This window comes from Pseudophryne corroboree, chromosome 1 (assembly GCF_028390025.1).
Source record: "Pseudophryne corroboree isolate aPseCor3 chromosome 1, aPseCor3.hap2, whole genome shotgun sequence".
In the NCBI taxonomy this organism is placed as follows: domain Eukaryota; kingdom Metazoa; phylum Chordata; class Amphibia; order Anura; family Myobatrachidae; genus Pseudophryne; species Pseudophryne corroboree.
Window position 1 is genome coordinate 805248594 of NC_086444.1, and position 27232 is coordinate 805275825.

The 27232-nt window shown below is 45.2% G+C and overlaps 1 long non-coding RNA gene across 7 annotated transcripts in view; it reads left to right on the plus strand.

The window, feature by feature from the left end:
- The window catches only part of LOC134910709 (uncharacterized), a 323989-nt gene that overhangs the window by 62005 nt on the left and 234752 nt on the right, over positions 1 to 27232 (plus strand). For all 7 annotated transcript variants that reach the window (XR_010176274.1, XR_010176276.1, XR_010176266.1 and 4 more), the window contains 2 exons: positions 14473 to 14576; positions 24071 to 24174. This is a non-coding gene — a long non-coding RNA (uncharacterized LOC134910709). The remainder of the gene's footprint in view (positions 1 to 14472; positions 14577 to 24070; positions 24175 to 27232) is intronic.

Below are 27232 nucleotides of genomic sequence, written 5' to 3' on the forward strand. Positions count from 1 at the left end.
TTGAAAAGGAAATCATGAAAAGTAGAAGAAGAGACTGCAATATGGAAAGATACATTGCAAAGAGCATCAATAAAAAATGAAGTGATTATCAATGAAAGAAAGAGAACTGCTGCAAAGGGGATGGAAGCGGGAGCCCGCCGTCTCCCAACCCAGGAGGATAGGGGATGCAGCATAGTGGGGGTCCTACGGACGGCCAAGGACGGCGACCACCTACAGTTCAAAAAAAATTACTCTATGATAAAATTTACCTAGGAATAATAATGAGCATCATATGAAATACAAAAATGAGGAATCTAGATATTGCGAAGAAACGCAACCGAAAGCATATAAGACGCCATTCGAATACGTTTCAACCACAACGCAACAATTATAGCAAAAAAACACCTAACTAAAGGAACCTAAGCATAACAGATCACACATTTTAGAAGCATGGATTAGCATGTAAATAAGGAGCAACACATGTGTCCGTAGATACAGAAACTATCACAGCAATACAGGCCGAAGAACCCGATCATGGAGGCATCGAAGATTGAGATCTTGTAGGAGGGGTCCCCCATCCTCGTGGGGATCTCACTTGTTGCCACATGTCATCTGGAGGAGTCACGGTCAGAATAATAGGCTTATGATGGTAAGAGTCCCAATCAGGCAACAGGATTGGTGGAATGCCTAGAGTTGTGAGAAAGGCCGGTAGATCGGGCGGTTTGGAGAGCACCGCTACCTTACCGTTATGGGAAACCTGAAGAGAAAAAGGGAAGCCCCATCTATATTTCAGTTCGAGTTTCCGAAGGGAGTCAGTAAGGGGTTTCAAGGCTCTGCGCTGTTGTAGGGTTGACCACGCCAGGTCAGGGAATAATTGAATCTTGTCGCCTTGGAAGTCAATGTTATCTAGTTGACGGGCCTTTCTCAGTATCTCCTCCTTTTGAGCATAATAATGGAGCCTACAGATCACATCCCTCGGCCTGTCTGATGGTATGCCTCGAGGCCGAAGAGCGCGATGCGCTCTATCGAACATTATGTCTCCATTCGGATCCAAGTCAATAAGCTCTCCAAATATCGTTGTCAGCACGTTCGTCAGATCAGCTTGTTGGACACTTTCCGGGAGTCCCCTGACCCGGATATTGTCCGCCTCCCACGGTTATCCATATCTTCAACACGGGATTTAAGGAAGGCAATATCACTCCTCCGATGGGAAATCACCTCTTGAAAATTAGTTAAAGAAGCAAAGCTAGATGTCTCATGTCTTTCCAAGACGTCGACGCGGGTCGCGATCTGCGATAAATCTTGTTGCAACTCAGTCACCTCTCGTTTGATGGTAGACAGTAAGCGAGTCTCTAATGCCGAGAAATCTTGCTTCGTGGGAAGTGATTTGACATGGGAAAGAATCTCGCTAATATCAGTTGTCAACGAGGCGGACAATGGTGGTTGTGGGGTCTGAGGAGCCGACATGTCCTCCACCGGCGTTCCGAGAATTGGGGAGTCAGGGACAACTAGAGTGGAGGCCGGGCCTGTTATGGGTGCCGTTAAGAACTGACGTAGATCTGAGGAACGGCAGGCTGTAGAGTTTGGAGTCTCGTCTGGCTTGGTCTTGGCCTTATTTTTCTTCGTGCCTCTCACCATGAGATCGGTTTAGTAAAAAAGGTGGTATAATGGGTCACTTTTACATATCCCAGGTAGCAAAAAAATGTGTGGATTGTTGCCATGCAGTAGCCCCCCACGTGGCTTTAAGGAAACATCAGGCCAGCAGCATCATCTTTCAAGCAACTACCGGATGTCTTCACATGCTTCTGCGCGGGGCTGCGGTTTGCGTCTGCAGCGAACCTCACACAGATAAAAAACAAATAAAAATTGTAAGATATATCAGCAAGATGGCTGACTCCAGCCGGAGGCGGCAGGAAATATGTTGTAATAAGAAAGCAGATATACCAACAGCCGCGTAGGGGTCGAGCCCCGTTCTCCAATTAAATTGCGCTGCTACAGGCCATCCGGCAGATAATGAGTGGTCAAGAAGTCGGGGAGGCAACTGCCGACACCAGGAGCCGGCTTGAATACTGCAGCCCTCAAATGTACTCAATAGAAATGAGGCTGTAGACCACTTGGGGCAGCAGAGGTCAGCAGCTATGCAGGGGCTCCAGGGTGTGAGGTTAATAATAAAAAGGTGGCTGATATGCTGTTTCCCAGCCTGTACACACAGCTCTGCAGTATCTATTTGTTCCGGCACTGAGTATCTGCAGGCAGCGTGTCATTAGGTGCCGGGCGCGGGCACGAGCTCCGAGCCCGAAGCAAGGCCTCCTTCTCAAATAGCCGCCGGGCGCCGCTCAGCTCCGTCGTACCTCTAGCGGCTCCGGCTGGCCGGGATCAAAGCGCGAACGGAGGTCTCCAGGAGCCGCCGCACTCAGCACTCAGCAGACGCTGCGTCACAGGAGGTAGGAGGGGGGATCAGCGGTGCCGCTCCAATGGTCCTGAAAGGCCCTCCGGTCTGGGGGGAAAATAGAGGTCCCGGTCTGGGAGGTGCCCGCAGGCCGCAATCCGCGGAGCTCGAAAAGGTGCTCCCCGATTCCGCGGCACTTGCAGGGGCGCTTCAGGGGAGTCGGTAGGGACCTGGGATCAATGTAGCTGGAAGCAGGGGCAATAAATGGCTATATAGCTGGGTTTATAAGCCTTCCAGCTGCAGGAGCCCATACGATGCACGTCTGCTGCCTTCGGCATCCAGGCCACGCCCCCCTACCATCTGATTCTATGGTGCGAGTGGGCATATGTATAATGTCTGGCTGGGACTATGAGGGAAGTATGAAAATGAATGCCTTCAGTGAATTACCCAGAATATTCCTAGTGGGAGGCATGAGTCTTTCGGAATATGCACAGGCGTGAAAAGAATTAAAGATAATAGGTTTTAGCCAACCGAATACAACACGTAAAGGATCGGCTGGAGGTGCACCAGAGAGAGCATGGTACAGTATATTGAGAAAGGGCTCAGACGACTTCTAGTGAGTTTTGACAAAGAAGGCTCTCTTTGAGGTGCACTCTGTTATAGATATATGTGTTTAAATTCAAATTTAACTTTTAATAATTTTCCCTTAAGAAAGGTTTAAGCATGACAAAATAGGTATTGTCTGCTTGGAAAAATCAATGCCTGCTGCTAGTGCTGGAAGCCATTTTCTGGCACCATCCAAAAACTTGCCACTTCTCACACGATGATGCGCCTGCCCACAAGTCAAGGAATGGTGGATTTTCTGGCCCATGAATGCTTCTAGGAGCTTGGTCATCTGCTGTACAGTCCAGACATGGCCCTCTACAATTTCTTCATATTCTCCCAAATCAAGCACAAGATGCGTGGGATTCATTTTGAGTTCCCGGAAGCTGCCGTGGAGATTTTCATTCAGCATGTAGAAGACATACAGTACCTGCTTCAGACTGGTCCAGCTGCTTCACCAAGTGGTTTGAGTGCATGCAACTTTACATAGACTCCTCTGCCAAATACTTTGAAAAATATAATGTTCACTTTGTAAATATAAAACTTTTTGTGCATCCGGAAGCTTATTACACAACCGTACATCTATTCCTATGTCACAAGATAATGACATGGGCAATCTGTAAACACAAAACTAGATATAACCAGTTTGTTTCCAGGTATTTACCAGAGGACAAAGACCAAGTACAGTATCTGACAGTGTAAGGGATAATGAGCAGCTTTGTGGGAAGAGGTCAGGGCTTCAGCTCACAAACAAAATAATATACATTTGACTGATTATAATTTGTAACTGAAAGATACACATCATGTGAAAATACCTGTCTGTCCTGTATGAATATAAATATATTTCTCTTATTGTACACAAATACACAAATATATACTACAATCAACTATAGTTATTTTCACTCTCAAATCCTGGTAACTAGAGATGTTCGTGGAGCGTTGTGTTTTGGTTTTAATTTTGGTTCTAATTTCATCAATGGGGTAAATGTACTAAGGGGGGAGTTTTTTTTTAGAACTGGTGATGTTGCCTATAGCAACCAATCGTATTCTATCTATTATCTTCTAGAAGCAGCTAGATAAATGTTAAATGGAATCTGATTGGTTGCTATGAATGACATCACCAGTTCTAAAAGAAAATACTCCCAACTTAGTAAATTAACCCTATAGTGTTTTGGTTTTGATTTTGCAAAACCACCCTCAAGTGTTTTGATTCAGATTTCGGTGCGGTTTAAAATCAATACAAAAAAAAAAGATAATCAGTGATAAAAATCCATAAAAACAGCTAAAACCATGTAATTTTTGCAATCCAAAACCCAAAATTCGGACTTAAAATCCAAATTACGAAGCATGTAAAAATTCTAACCAAGACTTAGTTTGCATCAGATCTCCCCTACAGATGCAGACTGGGTTTTTTTCCGGTTTTAATCACAAAATTTGGGTGGATTCGCATTTCTGGAGAACTAAAATCCTCATCTCTACTGGTAACATTTCTCCTCTTTCCTGTTGATGCATCACAACTGGCAGCAAATTCACAATTTTACAATTATTTAGTTATATTTAAAATGGGATGGGAGCAGGGCCAGCGCCACCATTAGGCAGCTTTAGGCAGCTGCCTATGGGCGCCGGCCACTGGAGGGCGGCACGCTCCCACTTAATCTGTTTTATTATTTTTTCCTAAGCTGCTCTTGCAGCGGCCGCGGCGCGGGTCCAGCCAGCCGCAGCCGCCGCTGTTTGTCACCCTCACCACCGGCAGTGCTGACACCCATCAGTTGTGCTGCTGGCTGTCCTATGGGGTGTTGGGCACAAGGGGGCAGTGTGAGGTTGCGGAAGCAGTACAGCAGCACAGTGGCAGCAGAGAGCGTCTGATAGCAGAGCCCTGCGTGCAACCCAGTACCAGCAGAAGAAGAGGAGCAGGGGAAGTGGTGACAGGAGAAGCCCAATCTCCGGGGACGCTGGGCTGCTGCAGGCTGCTGGAGGTATGTAATCAGTAGTGTAAACGAGACCACGCCCCTTTAACTTAGGCCACACCCCCTTTTCCACCCGCGGACGGCACAAGGGGGATAATAGGGTGTGCTCCAGATGTCACCAGGTCCAGGTGACGCTCTGACCAGGAGAACACCATCCAGTGAACACCTCCATAGGGGAATGGATTTCAGAGAAGACTCAGGTATGGCTCATCAGCGTATAATACCTGAGTAATCACAGTTGACTTAGGGCTCTAGTATCAGGAAGAACCAGGTGATAAAAGTCTGCAGCACTGTGCGGCATGGATATGCAGCTGCAAAACTACAGAGGGTGCAGGGGATACAACTGCTATGGTGCCCAGCCAGCAAGCAATCCCACTCAGAGCCATATTAAGATGGGGGTGGGGTGGTAAGTACCCCGGGCCCCAGTCTCTAATGGGGTCCCCTGGCCGGAGCTGCTGTACAGTGACGGTTCAACTTCTCTTCATGCTTCAACATCAGCAGCAGCCTCCCAGCAACAGCTGCTGCTGACGGCGGAGCTTAGCGAACAGTTGGATCGCCTCGATGCCCTACTGCATCTACAGTATATCTGTACCCGCAGCGGGACGCGGCCTGCGTGCTCCCTACTTCTCCTGCGGTGCCTGTGACTACTAGAAGACGCCGGCACTGTGTATCTGTCAGGGGGAGCAGGAGGTTTGCTGGACGCTGCCTGAGCAGAGGTCAGTGTTTAAAGTTATGTGTGTGTGTGCTTGGTGGTTGGGGGGGCGGGACGTTAAATATATTTTCTAAAGTGGAATTGAGCGCAGTTAACTAATATTTACAAGATGGGGATGAGGTGTGATCATTAAATATTGAAGAGGATGTGGGGTGTCATTAAATATATAAGGGGTGGATGTGATGAGTTACTGGGAGGGGGAAAGACACACACACACACACACACACACACACACACACACACACACACACACGTGACAGGTTGCAGTCTATTGACTTGTTAATAGTTTCAAAAACGTCCTATATTCCTATGGTTCGGGTTAGCGCCCATTGTAAGGGATTATTTTGTGCCCAATGATGGACACAAGCCCAAAATCGTTTTTGTAAACTATTAACAAGTCTGCTGAGTGCAACCTGTCATCTCTTTGCATCTAATGGGTCTACCAATCCTGTCACCATTTGCGAGTGCCAGACACATGGAACAGGTTTTATTTATATATATATATATATATAATCTCCTGCAAATGGGGAGGTGGCACAGTCAGGGGTGCGGTTGTGACGTGAGGGAGAGGCCCCCCTATCTTAAGTGCTCCAGGCCCCCCCAAAGACTTAATCTGGCCCTGATCCCACTGCACCCTTTTGGGATTTTTTTTTTTTTTTAATTAGTACTGCCACGCACCGGGTTCGGGACTCGGCAGTTTACTTCCTGGAAGGGAGGGTGGGAGGCAGGGTGCAGAGCTAACCTCAATGTGTGACTGGCGCCGCTTGAGGGAACCCAGAAGCATACAGTATCTGCAGTAGCAATAGCGCTGCATAGCTGACAGATCGTGTTTGGACAGTGCCACACAGAATCACTGACGGTGAGCCCCCCTCCCCTACCATCCATCCCGTCTGTCTGTCCGTCTATGCGCTGGTGTTCTGTCTATGCCACCCAACTTCCATCTGTCCATCTATCTATGCCCCCCCACCGTCCGTCTATGCCCGGCCTATCATCCATCTATGCCCCCATATGGTTCTTTGTCTATGCCCCCACGTCCATCTATCCATCTATGCCCCCATATAGTACTGTGTCCATCTATGCTCCCCCCACCATCCATCTATGCCAGCCCCCCGTCAGTCTGTTCATCTATCCATCTCTACTCCCATGTGGTACTCTGTCCGTCTATGCCCACCCTGTCCATTTTTCCATCTATGCCCCTATATGGTGCTCCGTCCGTCCGTTTATGCCTCCCATGTCCATCTGTCCGTCTATGACCCATATGGTGCTCTGTCTGTCCATTTACGCACCCCATCCATCTATGCCCCCATATGGTGCTCTGTCCATCCATTCGTCTGTCCACCTATGCCTCTCCCTGTCCGTCCGTCTGTCTATGCCCCCGTCTGCCCATCCATGCCCCATATGGTGCTCTGTCTGTTCGTCTATGCCCCTGTCTGTCCGTCTATGCTCCCCCCCCCCGTCCTGTAGTCAGGTAGTGTTTCTCCTGCTCGCTCCTCCTCCCCTCTCTCTCTCTCTCTCTCTCTCTCTCTCTCCCTCCCTCCCTAGCACCCTCTCTTGTGCCTCTCTCTCTTTCTAACACTGTCCCTCTCACCCTCACTTTCTTCCTGACTCTCTCTGACACTGTCTCTCTCTCCCTGACACTATCTCTCTTTCCTTGACACTGTCTCTCTCTCTCCCTGACACTGTCTCTTTTCCTCTCTCTCTCTCCCTGACACTGTCCCTCTCACTGACTCCCTGTCTCTACCTCTTTCTCTCCCTGAAACTCACTCTCTCTTCCCTATTTCTCTCTCCCTTCCTCCTTGACACTTTCTCTCTCACTCCCGCTCGCACTCCCTCCTTTCTCTCTGTCTCTCTGATGCCATCTCTCTCTATCCCCTCTCAACCCCTTCTCCCTGACACCCTCTCTCTCGCTCCTCTCTATCCTTCTCACCCCCTGACACCCTCTTTGTCTCTCACTCCCCCCTCTCTCTCTCCTAAGGGGCATTGTAAAGACAACAATGGGGGGGGGGGGGGGGGCTTTCAAGATGTTGCAATGGGGCCCACAAAGTTTTAGTTTCACCTGTGGCTCATAGTGGTCCATTATCTTTAGGAGATCTGTAGTAGCGTGCCAGTCACTAACAGCAGCATGACTATGCTATAAAATGCACGGGACACAATAATCCCTGCTATCATAGTCATAAAGAGTTATGCACAGTGACAGCAGCGGTCTCTGCCACATAGTCATAGAGATGTATGTACGGGGACAGCACTGATTCTTGCGCCACAGTCATAGAGATGTTTGCACAGGGATAGCACTGACTCCTGACACCATAGTCATAGAGATGTATCCATAGAGATGAGGGCTGATCCCACCTTTAGGCAGCTTTACATAGTTGCATAGTGTGCAGGGATCCTGGGGGGTTCCCCTAAGTCTGGCTGTCACAAAATGAAGGATGTCTCTGTTGCAGTTAATGCAGATGGTGGCTATGGAACTTATAAGACACCTCAACCACCGATTCATCCGAGGGGCTGAAAAGAGGGTATTGCTGTGTGTGTAAGGGGGGGGGGGGGGGGGTAGGCTGAAGTTTTGCCTAGGGTGCCAAGAAACCTTGCACCGGCCCTGGATGGGAGCTGACATGCCTTCAGCATATGTCTGCTATATAGACCTGATTTCTGTGTTTCATGCCTTCAGCATATACACCTTTCTTGTTTACAGTCATTTATGGTATCAGCCCAATCTAGTGGTCAGCACAGAAGTACTGTAGCTCAACTGTGACCCTCACAGGTTCTCAGGGTATTCTGGGCAGTTTAACAAAGGGTTGGGGAGACTACTAGTGAGTCTTGCCAAAGAAGGTTCTCTTTGTGGTGCACTCTTTTATAGTTATACTGTATGTGTTTAAATTAAAATGTAACCTTTAATAATTATCCCTTAAAAAGGGTTTGGGCATGACAAAATAGGTATTGTCTGCCTGGAAAATAGGGGCTCAGTTAAAATTAGTGTTGGGGAGTGATTCCCGCATTTTGTAATTTCTGGCACAATGCCAGGTGTCCCAGATGCTATTGTTACTATACGTAGTGGTATAGCATGCATCTTGGCCCACTATTCTACATTGTAGGTTTTTGTGTTCAGGGGCAGTCAAAGTGATAACACTTTGTTATAAGTACAAGTATAAAGTATCCAGAGTTTTTAGTTCTCAGCGATACTGAGAAAAAAACAGTCTGCATATGTAGGGGAGATCTGATGCAAACTAAGTCTTGGTTAGAATTTTTACATGCTTCGTAATTTGGATTTTAAGTCTGAATTTTGGGTTTTGGATTGCAAAAATTACATAGTTTTAGCTGTTTTTATAGATTTTTATCACTGATTATCATTTTTTTATTGATTTTAAACCGCACCGAAATCTGAATCAAAACACTTGAGGGTGGTTTTGCAAAACCAAAACACTATAGGGTTAATTTACTAAGGTGGGAGTTTTTTTTAGAACTGGTGATGTTGTTCATAGCAACCAATCAGATTCTATTTAACATTTATCTAGCTGCTTCTAGAAGATAATATATAGAATAGGATTGGTTGCTATGGGCAACATCACCAGTTCTAAAAACTCCCACCTTGGTACATTTACCCCATTGATGAAATTAGAACCAAAACTAAAACCAAAACACAACAGTCCACGAACATCTCTAATTACCAGGATTTATGTATTTTGCAAGTGAAAATAACTATAGTTGATTGTAGTATATATTTGTGTATTTGTGTATAATAAAATAAATATATTTATATTCATACAGGACAGACAGGTATTTTCACATGATGTGTAGCTTTCAGTTACAAATTATAATCTGTAAAATGTATATTATTTTGTTTGTGAGCTGAAGTCCTGACCTCTTCCCACAAATCTGCTCATTGGGGGTAATTCAGACCTGATCGTTGCAGCAAATTTGTTAGCAGTTGGGCAAAACCATGTGCACTGCAGGGGGAGGGGGCAGATATAACATGTGCAGAGAGAGTTAGATTTGGGTAGGGTGTGTTCAAACTGAATTCTAAATTGCAGTGTAAAAATAAAGCAGCCAGTTTTTATCCTGCACAGAAACAAAATAACCCACCCAAATCTAACTCTCTCTGCAAATGTTATATCTGCCTCCCCTGCAGTGCACATGGTTTTGCCCATCTGCTAACAAATTTGCTGTGCGATCAACTCTGAATTACCCCCATTATCCCTTACACTGCCAGATACTGTACTTGGTCTTTGTCCTCTGGTAAATACTTGGAAACAAACTGGATATATCTAATTTTGTGTTTACAGATTGCCCATGTCATTATCTTGTGACATAGGATTAGATGTAGGGTTATGTAATAAGCTTACGGATGCACAAAAAGTTTTATATTTACAAAGTGAACATTATATTTTTCAAAGTATTTGGCAGAGGAGTCTATGTAAAGTTGCATGCACTCAAACCACTTGGTGAAGCAGCTGGACCAGTCTGAAGCAGGTACTGTATGTCTTCTACATGCTGAATGAAAATCTCCACGGCAGCTTCCGGGAACTCAAAATGAATCCCACGCATCTTGTGCTTGATTTGTGAGAATATGAAGAAATTGTAGAGGGCCATGTCTGGACTGTACAGCAGATGACCAAGCTCCTAGAAGCATTCATGGGCCGGAAAATCCCCCATTCCTTGACTTGTGGGCAGGTGTATCATCGTGTTTGGATGGTGCTAGGAAATGGCTTCCAGCACTAGAGCAGGCATTGATTGGTTGCACTGCTGCATGAGTGTTATGGTAGCTACATGTCCAATCTTGGCCACAAAAACAGCCACCATATGCTTGGCCACTCTGCTCTCAGTTGGAATATCTGGGGTGGCGCACTTCCAACTGAGGTCCGCTGGGCCCATTGTAGTATGGTTTCAGGGTAGAAACTGTAGATCCAGGATTAATTTTCCCTGATGATTCCCCAGTTATAGTTTGAGCGTCTGCCACCAATCCTGGCTAGCATGTTGCAGCACCAAGTCACCAGAGTCTCCTTCTGCTCTTGAGTCAGCTGATGTATCAAGCGGATGGATCCCAATGAGATTCTTATCTCCTTCTCTAACTGGGCCATGATCACCCTGGTATCCACCTCAACTATGGCCCGCATGGCAGCAACACTGTCCTTGGTGATGGCGGACACATGTTTGCTATAGCATTACTCATTTTCCAAGGACTGTCTCCCAAGCTGAAATTCTGTAAACTACAGTGGTTTGGGACCGTGCTTCATCCCCAAAATTAACTCGCAGCCAGTTAAAACTCTCTCTTGTAGTTGTAGAAGACGCAGAAAACTCTTGTATTCATAGAACATCATAGCTCTCCAGTGGCCTCTGTTGAGCTCCATAAGGAGTTTGTGAAGCAAGTGGACATGCTGTCATATTTGGTGTGCAGTGCTGCTTCTATATGGTCCTGTGCCTTGACATTTCACAAGAATTTTAAGTCAGAGAATACAGTTCATGCACTGTACATCCAGAAACTTATTGCACACCCCTCGTATTTAAGGGGTAATTCAGACCTGATCGCTAGGGTGCGTTATTTGCATCCCGGCGATCAGGTAGTCACCGCCTACAGGGGCGGGGGGAATTTGCTGTGCAGGTGTGCGATCGCATGTGCAAGAGAGCTGCACAAACAGCAGTTTGTGCAGTCTCTGCACAGCCCAGGACTTACTCAGCCACTGTGATATTCGGAGTCGGAGCTGATGTCACGAATCCTAACACAAAACGCCAGGTCCCTCCTGTGTTTTTCCACACACCCTGAAAACAGCCAGTTGCCACCCACACATGCCCTCTTCCTGTCAATCTTCTTGCGATCGCTGGTGCAATCGGATTTTTTGCACCATCCCATCGCTGCCCGCCACTGCAGACCGACGTGCCTGCGCATTGCAGTGCATACGCATGCGCAGTTCAGACCTGATTGCCCGCTGTGCGAAAATGCACAGCAGCAATCAGGTCTTTAGTCAGCAAGTTCTATTCAGAACACAAATTGAATTTATACATTGTTTATGCTGTACTAGGTTACTTTCTTTAAAGATCCTTAAATAAGCTTAAAAGTTTATCCAGAAGTAAATAATAATAGGGATTTTTAACAGGAGACATGAGGGCTTTAACCACTTGCCTGGCATGGTCGCATCAGATGCAACCATGCCTGCAAGTGCTCTATCTGACCTGGTCGCACAGGATGCGACCAGTCAGAGAGTGTTAGCAGCGGCAGGGAAACTTCCCTCCGCTGCTGCTGTCAGAGGGACCGGAAGGTCCCTCTGCCTCCCTGACTCTCCCCCTGTGTCTGCCGTGCTGCCGATCACTGCTGATCGGTCACCACGGCAGGATCCCCCCTCCTCCAGCGGCTGCAGACAATGGCAGTCGCTGGAGAGAGTAAATGAACCCTCCCAAGCAACCCCCAGACCCCCCCTGTATACCTGCAGGCTGTCCCAGATTTCAAAATGAAAGCCGCGATGTTCCCGATGTTCCGATTGTCACAATGTTACCTATCGATGTTTCGTTGTTTGAAAAAAAGTAAACAAAAAAATTTCTTTTTTTTACTAAAATCATTTGGGATAGGGTTAAAGTCATGCTCTTCACCTAATTCACTCATTAAAAAAAACGACAATTTCAGAGCGGTTTCAGCAAAATAAATTGTCAGTTAAGTGATTAAGGGATCTCAGTTTCACAATACTGCAGCAGCATACCATTTAGTACTGTACAATTTATTTTATATATTTAGGGGCAGATTTAACAGCGAATTATATTAAAGTTATCACTCGGTATGAATGGTGATCCAGCCAATCAGCTTCTAACTATCATTTGTTTGAAAAAAATGGATGACAGGAGCTGAACGGTTGCAACCGAGCCAGGCAAGTCATCCGGGCAAGGCAATAATATGGAGCCCCCAATTCAAATGACACCACACAGAAATACCCCTTATTTATGTTACATCACACAGTATAGTGTCCACAGGACAGAGTTATAGGTACACCAGCATCAGTCACTCACCCAGGAGTACAGCTCGCTCCTTTCCCCTGCAGCAGAGTGGCCGCAGTCCTCAGCAGCAGAGTGGCCCCAGTACTCGGCAGCAGAATGGCTCCAGTCCCCTGCAATAGAGTGACCCCAGTTCCCGGCAGCTGCTGCCACACCCTGGACACAGAGCCTTAGCAGTGGCCATCCTTGAAAGGGTGCAATGCCTCATGGGATTTGTAGTTTATATTTTATTGCTTAGAGTCTGAGCAGTAAAATTTTAACTACAAATCCCATGCCACTCCTCTGCCTTATCTGGCCAGCTGGGTGCTGAATGTGTTTGGCATGGCCAGGTCCTGGTGCCCCTCTAATCTGACACCCGGGACACATGCTCCCTTAGTCCCCCTAGTTACGGCCCTTGGTTGGAGCACCATTTATTATTTGTAATAAGTGATAACTAGAATATCACTTGTTTGTTATATATGCCCCTTAGTTACATACAGTATTGGTAGCATAGCAGGGGCATTTGAAGACAGGAAGAAGCCCATGTGCAGCCTTCTCCATCCAGGCACCCTTCTCTGTAGCCTTTAGCGCTGTAGAGTCTGAGCTCTAGGATCTCAAACTATAATACCATTCACAGCTCTCTGGAAAAATGAGTAAAATGCCCTAAAATGGTACTCTTTCTGCTGCTCACTGCCTCTTGGTAAAGCCGCCCAAGTGCGGGGAAAGGCGTTGAGGACACGGAGTGCTGTAGTCTGGAGCCACCATTTATGTCACTTGCCCATATAATTGCCATCCAGAAGAGTGAGACTTGCTGCTCATGGACTCTGACCGCTCACTGAGCACCGGTGAGCGGACCTGTGTGCACCGATGTTTACCCATTTCCAATGCTGCCTGACGCTGAGCGCTCCTATGCCAGCAGCAGGACCGAGCATCCACGACTGCACTACAGCTAAGTGCATCTGAATCCATCTGATGAGCGGGACTGGGCGTGCTGGTAAGCATTTGACTAGAAACATGGCATTGATCGTCTGAGTGTTACAGCCGCTACTTATGTACGCCTCGGCTACTTGTTTGTATTATCGACACAATAGTACTCTATGGTAATGATACCTTTCGTATGATTCTCTTGAATTTCTTTTACCGAGAGAGGAGTATGTATTGCAACTTGTAGTTATAACTGAAATGATTCGCTTTATTTTTACAATATTAAAGCTCATAGATACTTTCAATAAATGTTTACCAATAGTAACGTCACCTTTAATGATAGTACAGATAAAGCTAGATCACGACAGTATTTACCGGTACACTGAGACAAATAAATACAAGGTTTTATTGTACTGCAATCGACGATCTCAGTAGATTCTCTCTTTCTTCAGGAAAAAGAAAGGGTTAAGACATATGCAACAATATGATCAATGTTATTCTTCAGTACAATGCTTATAAAGCTATTATATTTAGCTTAATCCCTTAATAACTACTATCTCATATACTGTATTTTTCTTATAACAACTATGCTGCGCAGTGAACTGGTCATTCAGTTGGTGCACATGAAGTCTATAAGGATCAATATCCTCCAGACGAGATATATGGGAATAATATCGTTATCTCTTGCAGAGCTGATGGGAAATAAATCTTTTTATAATCCTTGGTAGACACTGTGTAGTTAAGTCTTGTATCTTCTAAGGCTAAGGGAACTGGCTGTAGCTCAAAGTATGATTACACGTCTCTGGGAGCCGGAATATAAATAGAGTTAATACATCTGTGGCTGTTTTGGAGTTGACTGTAGTCAGTAACACCAGAGAGTACTGTAGTAATATTCGTTTTTTGTGTCAGAAAAAAACTGATACTGGTATTCTTATTGGCTTTAGCTGTCTACTGGGAGAGGAGCTTTCTGACACTATCTTCAGCTGACACACTGACAGGACGAATGACGTCACTGTTCCTCACTCTCTGTAGCTGCACTGTGACTGCGGTAAGTATATCTCTGTGTAGAATTGAGTAACTGTACCCTGCTGATTGATCTTTTAGTTTAAATACAGTATAATTTAGTCAGGTCTGACAAATATTCAATTGCAAGTACTCCTTTAAGTGTCCTCTTATGCTGGGTGTCAATAATCTCTTGCAGTACGGTATTGCCCTAGATTCCCTTCTGTGGAAGGCCCTTTTCCTGTCTGCTTAGCTCTTAGTATATGGCAGTAATAAATTCCCCTCGGTTAAAGGCCCTTTTCTCTGTCACTGCTTATCAGGGGCCCACCCCTGACCTTATATGGGGTGTATGGAGCTTCCCACAAGTCTGGTCACTCACAGTTACCGAGATGCTTCCGATGGATTGGTTCACTGGGGTGTTGTCACCTCCCGCAGGGCGTCGATAGGGAAATCTCACCCCTCGGCTGCACTCTTCCGTCCCCGCCGTCCTTTTCCGTGCTGCCTTCCACAACTGCACCGCAAACGCTGGACCTCCGCCTCCTCACACCACCAAGTGACACTGGAGAAAGGTTGAGGTAATTAGTTCAGTTCTCCTTCTCTTCTTCACCCGCTGCCGCTATCTGTGCTCTCGGCGGATCCCGCTACTCCGACAGCACAGCTCTGCCGTCCCCTCTGCTCTCCTCAGAGACTCCCAACTGTCCTCTGCGCTCCTCCTTTTCAAACCTCCGCCTTGGTTCCCGGATCAGTCCCGCTCTCCCCACGTGCCGGCCCCTATCCTTTTAGTGGCGCTCAGAGCACCCCCACAATCCTGCCAGTCAACAAGTCCGGGGGCCACGAGCCCATAAACTTCATGGGCCATTTACTGTTCTGCCCAGACCATTTGCCCTCCGTGAGGGTGATATACATTTTATATAAGTCTTTGCCCTCTATGAGGGTATTATGCATTTTTTTAACAACATTTACCACTAAGTGGCATTTTTAATAAAGGCAACCCCATAAACTTTACATCATTGCTACCATAGCTATTTAACATACAGTATTTGCTGGCGTATAAGACTACTTTTTTGCCCTGAAAAACATGCCTCCAAGTGGGGGGGTCGTCTTATACGCCGGGTGCACTTCAGTTGGGATAGACATAGCTGCCATAGTGGCCTTCCGATACTCGCCCGGTGCCCATAGTGGCCTCCCGATGCCCGCCCACCTCATTCTACTCACCATCCAGTATCGCGCGATATCCAGTGCGGCCGCGGCGGGTCACTAGTGCCAATTACAGGGAGATGCAGGGACTGGCCGGAGGCGCTGCAGTCGCGTTGTGGCCGTACAATGGTGACAATGACAGGTACTGTAATGGCACTAATTCTAATACTAATGGCACTCATGTGAAACCGGTAACACTAAATGCACACAGGGGTATACTTTTATACATTTTACAACTTTCTCCTCGCCCCCTCCCCCCTTCTTATGCATACCTTGATAAATACTCCCTATCCAAATCTCTTATCAGGTCATAATATACAGTATGTCACAAATCTGATGTTCTTTTACGTTTTATTTGGTGTGTGGAAGGGGGTAGTCTTATACGGCGAGTATATAACAAACTCTATATTTTGAGTGGAAATGTTGGGGGTCGTCTTATACGCCCAGTCGTCTTATACGCCGGCAAATACGTTATATATATATATATATATATATATAGGTGACTACATATGGTACTATTGTACTGATGCAGGGTATTACATACATCCCGGCTTTAACTATGCGTGTCCTCACGCATTACCTCAAATGATTAATAACCTACTTATCTAGGTAGTTCTAACAAAATGTAACGAGTCGGCTAGAAGATCACATACTAGCAGGGATATATATAGGATAACATTTAACATCTGTACCTAGACGGGAGTATGCCCTGGGTACTTCTCTCTGACCTTCTCAGTAAAGGAGTGAATTCTGTATCAGGTTCATTACCTGCCGTTTCATGAGGCAATATCAACCTAGAATCATGTACGTTACAACTTTCCTTCTCAATATCATGGGATAAGATTTCTTCAGTCACCAGGGTTGATCCTGGAGGAATAGGGACTAATACTGGACAGAACAGCCCCATCACATCCGTTAAAGAGTCGTTGAGCAAGGATTCACTAAATGGGCTCACCCTCTCTGCCTCTCCACTTCCAGCACTTTCTTTTTGAACATTTGGAGTTTGGTATTTTTTTAACTGATTGCGATGTACTACTAAGGAGTAACGTCCATCCTCTTTGGTTATCCGATAGACAGCTACCTCAGGCCGTGGAATCTCTGTTATTCGGTAAGGTATCGTTTCCCAATAGCTGTCCAGCTTGCTATGTCGGTGGTTGTTCTTCTTCAAAACCCAATCACCTTTATTCAGAGACTAAGCCAAAGCATTCTCATTGTAGTGTTCGGCCTGTTGCTTCCGCACCTGATCCATTCTTTGATTGACGATAGTTTGTGCGGTTTTTTAAACGTCACTGATGTTCTCTTACCCAATCCGTATGGGGAATTATTTCTTGTGCAATTTCCTGAGGCACATCTAGTCTCACATCTGCAGGTAATTTGCCCTCCCAACCGAATAGCAGGTAAAATGGAGTGTATCCAGTGGAGCTGTGCTCTGTATTATTGTATAGGAAGGTAATTTCTGGTAGCAACGTTGGCCATTCTTGACGCTCCGGTGCGGGAATCGCCCTTAACATACTGATCAACGATTGATTCATCCTTTCACATAGCCCATTACACTGGGGGTGATATGCCGTAGTTCTTAGCTTCTTGCATCCATATAACGTACATAATTCTTGAAACAAGCGTGATTCAAAAGCGGGCCCCTGATCAGTTAGTATGTTCTCCGGATACCCGTAAGGATGAACAAAGACTCTCCAGAGTAGTTCTGCAGTGGTTTTTGTGGATAGATCACGCACTGGAAGAGCTACAGCAAATTTCGAATAGTGATCTATCATGGTAAGAGCATACTGGTATCCAGTTCGGCTAGGCTCTAATTTGATATGATCCAGGGACACCAGTTCCAGTGGATGGGTAGTTGCTATAGGATGAAGAGGGGCTTTCTGATTAGCGGGAGCTGGCTTGCGAAGGACACAATTCGAACAATTGGCGCACCAGTCTGCTATATCCTCTCGCATCCCGATCCAGAAGAATCTTTTCCGTAGTTGAGCCTCCAATTTTTGGGCTCCGAAATGTCCCGAGTGATCATGGTATGCTTGGAGTAAAAGTCTTTATCCTGATGAGGTAATACAATCTGCATGACGGGGCGATGTGTTCTCGGATTAATCCCGCCACGAACAAGAAGTCCTTTTTGTATCCTTAAATGATCTCGTTGACACCAAAGTTTTAGCAATTCCGGTTCGATCAATTGTCGCTCTAGTTTATTTAACATTTTTCCTGAAAGCAACAGAGTTTTCAACTTGGTTAATATTGAGTTTTCTTGCTGTATTTGATGCCATTTCTCTTCAGGTTCTCTTTCTGTTACACTTGAGGTGTCTTGTATTTGCATCGACTGTGCACTGGAGGTCACAAACCGTTGCTGAACAAGTAGATCATGGAATTTTGGCATTTTAACATCTTCCCACTCATCCTCCTCATCAATACTTTCAATTGGACCGGATAGTCGTGATAAGGCGTCAGCATTAACGTTACTCTTTCCGCTCCTATACTTGACAGTGGACTGGTAATTAGCTAGCTGGGAGCACCATCGCTGTTCCATGGCCCCCAAATGAGCTGTTGCCAAATGAGAGAGGGGATTGTTGTCGGTAAAAGCTATGAACGGAGTGGCGGCTAGATAGTTCTTAAATTTCTCCGTAACAGCCCACACTAATTCCAAAAATTCCAATTTGAAGGCGCTATAATTTGCATCGTTTCTTTCAGTTTTTCTCAAGCTTCGACTTGCATAGGCGATCACTCGTTCTTTTCCTTGTTGGTTTTGCGACAGGACAGCTCCTAACCCGTGGTAACTGGCGTCATTATTGAGTTGAAAGGGTTGGCTGTAATCGGGGTATGCTAGTATAGGCGTTTTGGTGAGTAATGACTTCAGCTTGTCAAAAGCATCTTGTTGAGCGGTTGTCCATACTATCTGCATATTCCGATGTTGCTGAATCCTGGGAGTCCCATGGCGTAATTCATGCAACGGGGCTGCAATGTGAGCAAAGTTCTTCACAAACCGGCGATAATATCCGACAAAGCCTAAAAATTTTCTTACTTCTTTCACTGTGGTTGGCGTAGGCCAATCTAGCATGGCGGCAATTTTTTCTGGACGTGCCCCAGAAGATGACATTTAGAGGGTTTTACTTTGAGACCATACTCTGCTAACCGTTGGAAGACCTCATTGAGATGTTTGAGGTGTTCTTGGTAATCCCGGGAGAAGACTATTATGTCGTCTAGATACAGCAATACCATGTCAAAATTTTTAGCCCCTATATAATGCTCCATAACTCGTTGGAAAGTCCCCGGAGCATTACAAAGTCCGAACGGCATTCTTTCAAACTCATACAGCCCCATGGGAGTGGTAAAGGCTGTCTTCTCTTGATCAGCAGGCGCTATTCGGATTTGCCAGTAACCACTAGTTAAATCAAGCGTAGAAAAGTAGGTGGCTGATTTTAGAGCTGTTAAAGATTCTTCAATCCTTGGTAAGGGATACGCATCTTTGTGTGTCACCTGATTAAGCTTTCTGTAATCAACGCAAAAGCGTAAATTTCCGTCCTTCTTTCTGACCAATACTATTGGTGCCGCCCATGGGCTGTGGCTTTCTCTTATTACCCCTGAGGTTTTCATTTCTTCTAACATTTGTTTAACTGGTTGATATAAAGCCGGAGCCAGAGGTCGATATCGTTCTTTGATAGGCGGTACATCCCATGTCGGAATATAATGATGAACCTGGGCAACTAATCCAAAATCTGCTGAATGTTTACTAAAAGTGCCGGAATTTTCTTTTACCACTTTTAGTACTCCTTATTTGAGCTCTTCTGCAGTATCTTCCTCCCCTATTTGTATCTCTTCCCACCATGACGACACATTTTCATCCTTGCCACCTTCTTCGGAATTAACATTAATCTGAATAGGGGTAGAAATTACATCAATAATGTCCTGGAAATCTGCCCATACCAACTTAGCCATGGTCTGATTTCGACATAACTTCACAGGGTAGTCATGGGGATTGAGAATTCGTAAAGGTACTCGTCCCCCTTTTACGGTAACCAGAACTCGTGCTACTGCAATATCACCACTGTCAGGTTGTCAGGATTCTGATTTAGTCTGCTCCCGGTGGGGGCACTAGTGGGTCAGTGTTGGAATGACGTATGAAACGTGGAGACTGAATAAAGTCCTGCGCATATGCGCTAATGTTTAATAAACACAAAAGTCAAAGATCAATAATATAATAAAAGATGGTACGTAGCATTGGTAGTAGCAGAAATGAAATGATAAACGGTAACTGAATCCAAGGTAGTTATAAAAAGTCTTTGGCAACACAGATATAGCTTGGTGATAAGTTGATGGCTGAATGCAGAAGGTTTAAAGCAAATAAAGTCTCTGACAACAAAACGTGAAAATAACTTGATAACTGGATGCAAATGGTTTTAAGCAAAATAAAGTCACTGGTAACACAATGTGAAATAACTTGGTAGCTGGATGTAAACGGATTTGTAAATAATAATTGAAACAAAGCAAAACTCCGGTAACGTGGAATAACTTGATAAATGCAAATGGTTTGGAAAACAGAACTCCGGTAATACTTGCAAAGCACACAGTCTCTGATAACTAAACGTGGAATGACTTGGTAAATAAATGTAAATGGTTTAGAAAACAGAACTCCGGTAATACTTGCAAAAGCACACAGTCTCTGTAACATAAAAGTTCTTTAGCCAAGCAAGGCCCAGGCAGGAGACAGTCCTAACTCAGCATGCTTGTTGAGTGCTGGATGCAATGCACAGAATGGAATGCTGGTAATAAGGTGCACAAGTTAGGCAATGAATAACACCTGAGGAGAGTCTCTTACTGCTGATGAACTGTGGCAGACTGTGGCTTGAGTCTGGAACAAGCAGGAGAAATGCAGAATGAGTAGAATGAAATGATGAGAGAAACCACTGGAGACTGGAACACGGGAAACCACTGGAGACTGGAACACAGGGAACCACTGGAGACTGGAACGCGGGGAACCGCTGGAGACTTGACACACCAAATGTGACTCGTTGTCCAAGGCGAGGAGAATGAGCCAGGAACTGGAGTTTATACCCCTTGCTCTGTGATGATTGGATGAATCTCTGTGAGAACACACCCTCCAGGATTGGGTGCCCAGATCAGCTGAGAGTTAACTGGAGCTGGTGATTAACCGGGAGAATAATTCTGTAGACAGTTAATGCAATGCACTGCTGGTTGCTGGCTGGGATCAGTAGTGCACCGGGAGTTAATACTGTTTAACTAGAAGCACTGTGTACTCCAGGCTGCTGGCTGTAACCAGTGGTTACCAAAATATAGAACTGGTTAGGTGGAGCACAGTGAGCTGTGGGCTGCAGGAGACTGAAGACTGGAACTGCTGGGACCTGTAGTTCCACAGGTCCAATTCACAGGGAATACTCTGAAAACAGAGGACTGAAGCCAGGAGACGCCTGTTCACTGGAAGTGATGCAATGGAGAATGCGGATTCCTGACAACCACGCTGGGCTGTATTACAAGGTTCTATGATAGCGTCATAATACCTTCCTTGGGGTACACATCAAGCTTTTCCCCACACAACCATTTCGGTGTTGGGTCGCCGATCAGCTATCTTCACTTTCCCGACTTCACCTGAAGCATTAACGAATCTTTGCTGTCCTTGAAGAGTCCGAATCGTTCTCTGTAAAGCTTGTTGAAAAATCGGCGGTGTATTGGACAATTCCTTCCTTAAGGCGGCAATCAATTCTTCCGGGCAATTCTGTAACACATTCATCCCTACAATAATAGAGGGAACCGTTAAGTCCTGCACATTGGTGATAAGACAACCTTGTCTTGGAAGAATGGCGTGTCCTATCTTAAAGTCAAATTCACAATATCCCTCACAGGATATATTTAATCCATTACTGGCCAGAAGCCTGAGCCAAGTTGGTGGGGGTGGCAGGATTCCCGTCCATCCCAATGTTGCTAGAAGACCCTCATCTGTTTAGTGGTTACTTGAGAACCGGTATCTAGTATAGTTGGTACTGGTACTCCATTGATTTAGATGTTAACTATTATTATTATTATTATTATCCTTTATTTATATGGCGCCACAAGGGTTCCGCAGCGCCCGATTACAGAGTACAAATGCACATAAAAAATAGGAAAACAGTGACTTACAGTTGAATACAATATAGGACAAGTACAGGGCAGCTAAGCATAACTACACCAGTAAACATAGAGATAAGTTCCAGGTGGTCAAAAAACTGTGGGATCTGGGCAGTTGAGGATTATTAAAGTAAGAAAAGTATAAGCACATGAGGGAAGAGGGCCCTACTCGTGAGAGCTTACATTCTAAGGGGAGGGGTAGACAGACAGGGATGACACAGATGGGGTACAACTATAGGACATTGTCCGACATATTGCGGGCACCATTCTTCTGGTGTAGGACCTACTGTGTTGTTTCCCCCGAGGGTTGGTCTCCGGCCTCGGGGTACTGGCGTTTAAAGGCTCCTCTTGATGGCAAACTCGTTCGACATGTCCACTGATATTACATCTCCTAGAGATAGGGCGTCCCTGCGAATCAAACCGGTCCGTGGGCCTACGACCTCTTCCTGATGGCGACTCCCACCACTCATTCCTGGGTCTCCTTCGATCTGTGCGCCAATTTGTTTCTGTTCTTTCAGGTGGGGCGCGCTTACTGAGCTTTTGTAATTCTCTATTCATGGCTGCCATTCCTACCGCAAGTTCTTCCATTTGTCCCTTTAATAATCGTACAGGATCAGAAGTAGGAGCTTGTACACTCTGATGAGCAGTTTTTTTCGACTCAATCCTATTTTCCAACAATTCTTGGTATCCTGGCATCTCAGGAAAGGAAACCTCTTTTGGCTGACTTGAACCAACCACTTTAATTGCTGCCTCCTTAAAATCTAAAAAGGAGGCACCCCCTTTTTGTAGCCTCAAGAGTTTCAGTTGAGATTTACTGTTCTCGCAGTTGGTTCCATCTATGAATTGATTTACCAGGACCTCATCCACCTCTCTCACTTCTGCCTCATCTATCTCTTTAGCATCTCTCAATGCTTCCTGTAGACTTAATGCAAAGTCTCTTAACGACTCTCCTGGCCGTTGCTTCCAAGAATAAAATCGTGACTTGAGTTCCGACAATGTACTAGTGTCAAAAGTGGTTGCTAGTCTCTGGAACACCTGTTCTACCATCTGCCGCTCTTCCAAGGGCCAAGATAACACCTCTCTCAACGCTGACTCTTTCAGCTGCCCAATTAAGATTTCCACTTGTTGTTGATTGCCTAAGGGATACAGTCTAAACATTGATTGCATCTTAGTTTTAAATTGAATAAATGTATTAGCATTATTCTGCCTTGTCTCTCCCGAATATGTGGGCAGCTACGGCGCCCCAAAATAATATGGCATAGTGATCGGATTTACACTAGCCATGGCTGGTTGTGGATTCACGCCATCTGTAGTTGTTTGAGAACTCTGTTAACTTGTTGCTTGTTCTTCCGTCGACATGTTCTATCGGTACTCGTATCCTGTTCGTTGGACGCCAAAGTTTGTACGCCTCGGCTACTTGTTTGTATTATCGACACAATAGTACTCTATGGTAATGATACCTTTCGTATGATCCTCTTGAATTTATTTTACCGAGAGAGGAGTATGTATTGCAACTTGTAGTTATAACTGAAATGATTTGCTTTATTTTTACAATATTAAAGCTCATAGATACTTTCAATAAACGTTTACCAATAGTAACGTCACCTTTAATGATAGTACAGATAGAGCTAGATCACGACAGTATTTACCGGTACACTGAGACAAATAAATACAAGGTTTTATTGTACTGCAATCGACGATCTCAGTAGATTCTCTCTTTCTTCAGGGAAAAGAAAGGGTTAAGATATATGCAACAATATTATCAATGTTATTCTTCAATAATATGCTTATAAAGCTATTATATTTAGCTTAATCCCTTAATAACTACTATCTCATATACTGTATTTTTCTTATAACAACTATGCTGCGCAGTGAACTATGGCCATTCAGTTGGTGAACATGAAGTCTATAAGGATCAATATCCTCCAGACGTGATATATGGGAATAATATCGTTATCTCTTGCAGAGCTGATGGGAAATAAATCTTTTTATAATCCTTGGTAGACACTGTGTAGTAAAGTCTTGTATCTTCTAAGGCTAAGGGAACTGGCTGTAGCTCAAAGTATGATTACACGTCTCTGGGAGCCGGAATATAAATAGAGTTAATACATCTGTGGCTGTTTTGGAGTTGACTGTAGTCAGTTACACCAGAGAGTACTATAGTAATATTCGTTATTTGTGTCAGAAAAAAACTGATACTGGTATTCTTATTGGCTTTAGCTGTGTACTGGGAGAGGAGCTTTCTGACACTATCTTCAGCTGACACACTGACAGGACGAATGACGTCACTGTTCCTCACTCTCTGTAGCTGCACTGTGACTGCGGTAAGTATATCTCTGTGAAGAATTGAGAAACAGTACCCTGCTGATTGATCTTTTAGTTTAAATACAGTATAATTTAGTCAGGTCTGACAAAAATTCAATTGCAAGTACTCCTTTAAGTGTCCTCTTATGCTGGGTGTCAATAATCTCTTGCAGTACGGTATTGCCCTAGATTCCCTTCTGTGGAAGGCCCTTTTCCTGTCTGCTTAGCTCTTAGTGTATGGCAGTAATAAATTCCCCTCGGTTAAAGGCCCTTTTCTCTGTCACTGCTTATCAGGGGCCCACCCCTGACCTTATATGGGGTGTATGGAGTTTCCCACAAGTCTGGTCACTCACAGTTACCGAGATGCTTCCGATGGATTGGTTCACTGGGGTGTTGTCACCTCCCGCAGGGCGTCGATAGGGAAATCTTACCCCTCGGCTGCACTCTTCCGTCCCCGCCGTCCTTTTCCGTGCTGCCTTCCACAACCGCACCGCAAACGCTGGACCTCCGCCTCCTCGCACCACCAAGTGACACTGGAGAGAGGTTGAGGTAATTAGTTCAGTTCTCCTTCTCTTCTCCACCCGCTGCCGCTATCTGTGCTCTCGGCGGATCCCGCTACTCCGACAGCGCAGCTCTGCCGTCCCCTCTGCTCTCCTCAGAGACTCCCAACCGTCCACTGCTCTCCTCCTTTTCAAACCTCTGCCTTGGTTCCCGGATCAGTCCCGCTCTCCCCACGTGCTGGCCCCTATCCTTTTAGTGGCGCTCAGAGCACCCCCACAATCCTGCCAGTCAACAAGTCCGGGGGCCACGAGCCCATAAACTTCCTGGGCCATTAACTGTTCTGCCCAGACCATTTGCCCTCCGTGAGGGTGATATACACTTTATATAAGTCTTTGCCCACTATGAGGGTATTATGCATTTTTTTAACAACATTTACCACTAAGTGGCATTTTTAATAAAGGCAACCCCATAAACTTTACATCATTGCTACCATAGCTATTTAACAAATATATATATATATATATATAGGTGACTACATATGGTACTACTGTACTGATGCAGGGTATTACATACATCCCGGCTTTAACTATGCGTGTCCTCACGCATAACCTCAAATGATTAATAACCTACTTATCTAAGTAGTTCTAACAAAATGTAACGAGTCGGCTAGAAGATCACACACTAGCAGGGATATATATAGGATAACATTTAACATCTGTACCTAGACGGGAGTATGCCCTGGGTACTTCTCTCTGACCTTCTCAGTAAAGGAGTGAATTCTGTATCAAGTTCATTACATGCCGTTTCATGAGGCAATATCAACCTAGAATCATGTACGTTACAACTTTCCTTCTCAATATCACGGGATAAGATTTCTTCAGTCACCAGGGTTGATCCTGGAGGAATAGGGACTAATACTGGACAGAACAGCCCCATCACATCCGTTAAAGAGTCGTTGAGCAAGGATTCACTAAATGGGCTCACCCTCTCTGCCTCTCCACTTCCAGCACTTTCTTTTTGAACATTTGGAGTTTGGTATTTTTTTTAACTGATTGCGATGTACTACTAAGGAGTAACGTCCATCCTCTTTGGTTATCCGATAGACAGCTACCTCAGGCCGTGGAATCTTTGTTATTCGGTAAGGTATCGTTTCCCAATAGCTGTCCAGCTTGCTATGTCGGTGGTTGTTCTTCTTCAAAACCCAATCACCTATATTCAGAGACTCAGCCAAAGCAGTCTCATTGTAGTGTTCGGCCTGTTGCTTCCGCACCTGATCCATTCTTTGATTGACGATAGTTTGTGCGGTTTTTTACAACATCTCTGATGTTCTCTTACCCAATCCGTATGGGGAATTATTTCTTGTGCAATTTCCTGAGGCACATCTAGTCTCACATCTGCAGGTAATTTGCCCTCCCAACCGAATAGCAGGTAAAATGGAGTGTATCCAGTGGAGCTGTGCTCTGTATTATTGTATAGGAAGGTAATTTCTAGTAGCAACGTTGGCCATTCTTGACGCTCCGGTGCGGGAATCGCCCTTAACATACTGATCAACGATTGATTCATACTTTCACATAGCCCATTACACTGGGGGTGATATGCCGTAGTTCTTAGCTTCTTGCATCCGTATAACGTACATAATTCTTGAAACAAGCGTGATTCAAAAGCGGGCCCCTGATCAGTTAGTATGTTCTCCGGATACCCGTAAGGACGAACAAAGGCTCTCCAGAGTAGTTCTGCAGTGGTTTTTGTGGATAGATCACGCACTGGAAGAGCTACAGAAAATTTTGAATAATGATCTATCATGGTAAGAGCATACTGGTATCCAGTTCGGCTAGGCTCTAATTTGATATGATCCAGGGACACCAGTTCTAGTGGATAGGTAGTCGTTATAGGATGAAGGGGGGCTTTCTGATTAGCGGGAGCTGGCTTGCGAAGGACACAATTCGAACAATTGGCGCACCAGTCTGCTATATCCTCTCGCATCCCGATCCAGAAGAATCTTTTCCGTAGTTGAGCCTCCAATTTTTGGGCTCCGAAATGTCCCGAGTGATCATGGTATGCTTGGAGTAAAAGTCTTTATCCTGATGAGGTAATACAATCTGCATGACGGGGCGATGTGTTCTCGGATTAATCCCGCCACGAACAAGAAGTCCTTTTTGTATCCTTAAATGATCTCGTTGACACCAAAGTTTTAGCAATTCCGGTTCAATCAATTGTCGCTCTAGTTATTTAACATTTTTCCTGAAAGCAACAGAGTTTTCAACTTGGTTAATATTGAGTTTTCTTGCTTTATTTGATGCCATTTCTCTTCAGGTTCTCTTTCTGTTACACTTGAGGTGTCTTGTATTTGCATCGACTGTGCACTGGAGGTCACAAACCGTTGCTGAACAAGTAGATCATGGAATTTTGGCATTTCAACATCTTCCCACTCATCCTCCTCATCAATACTTCCAATTGGACCGGATAGTCATGATAAGGCGTCAGCATTAACGTTACTCTTTCCGCTCCTATACTTGACAGTGAACTGGTAATTAGCTAGCCGGGAGCACCATCGCTGTTCCATGGCCCCCAAATGAG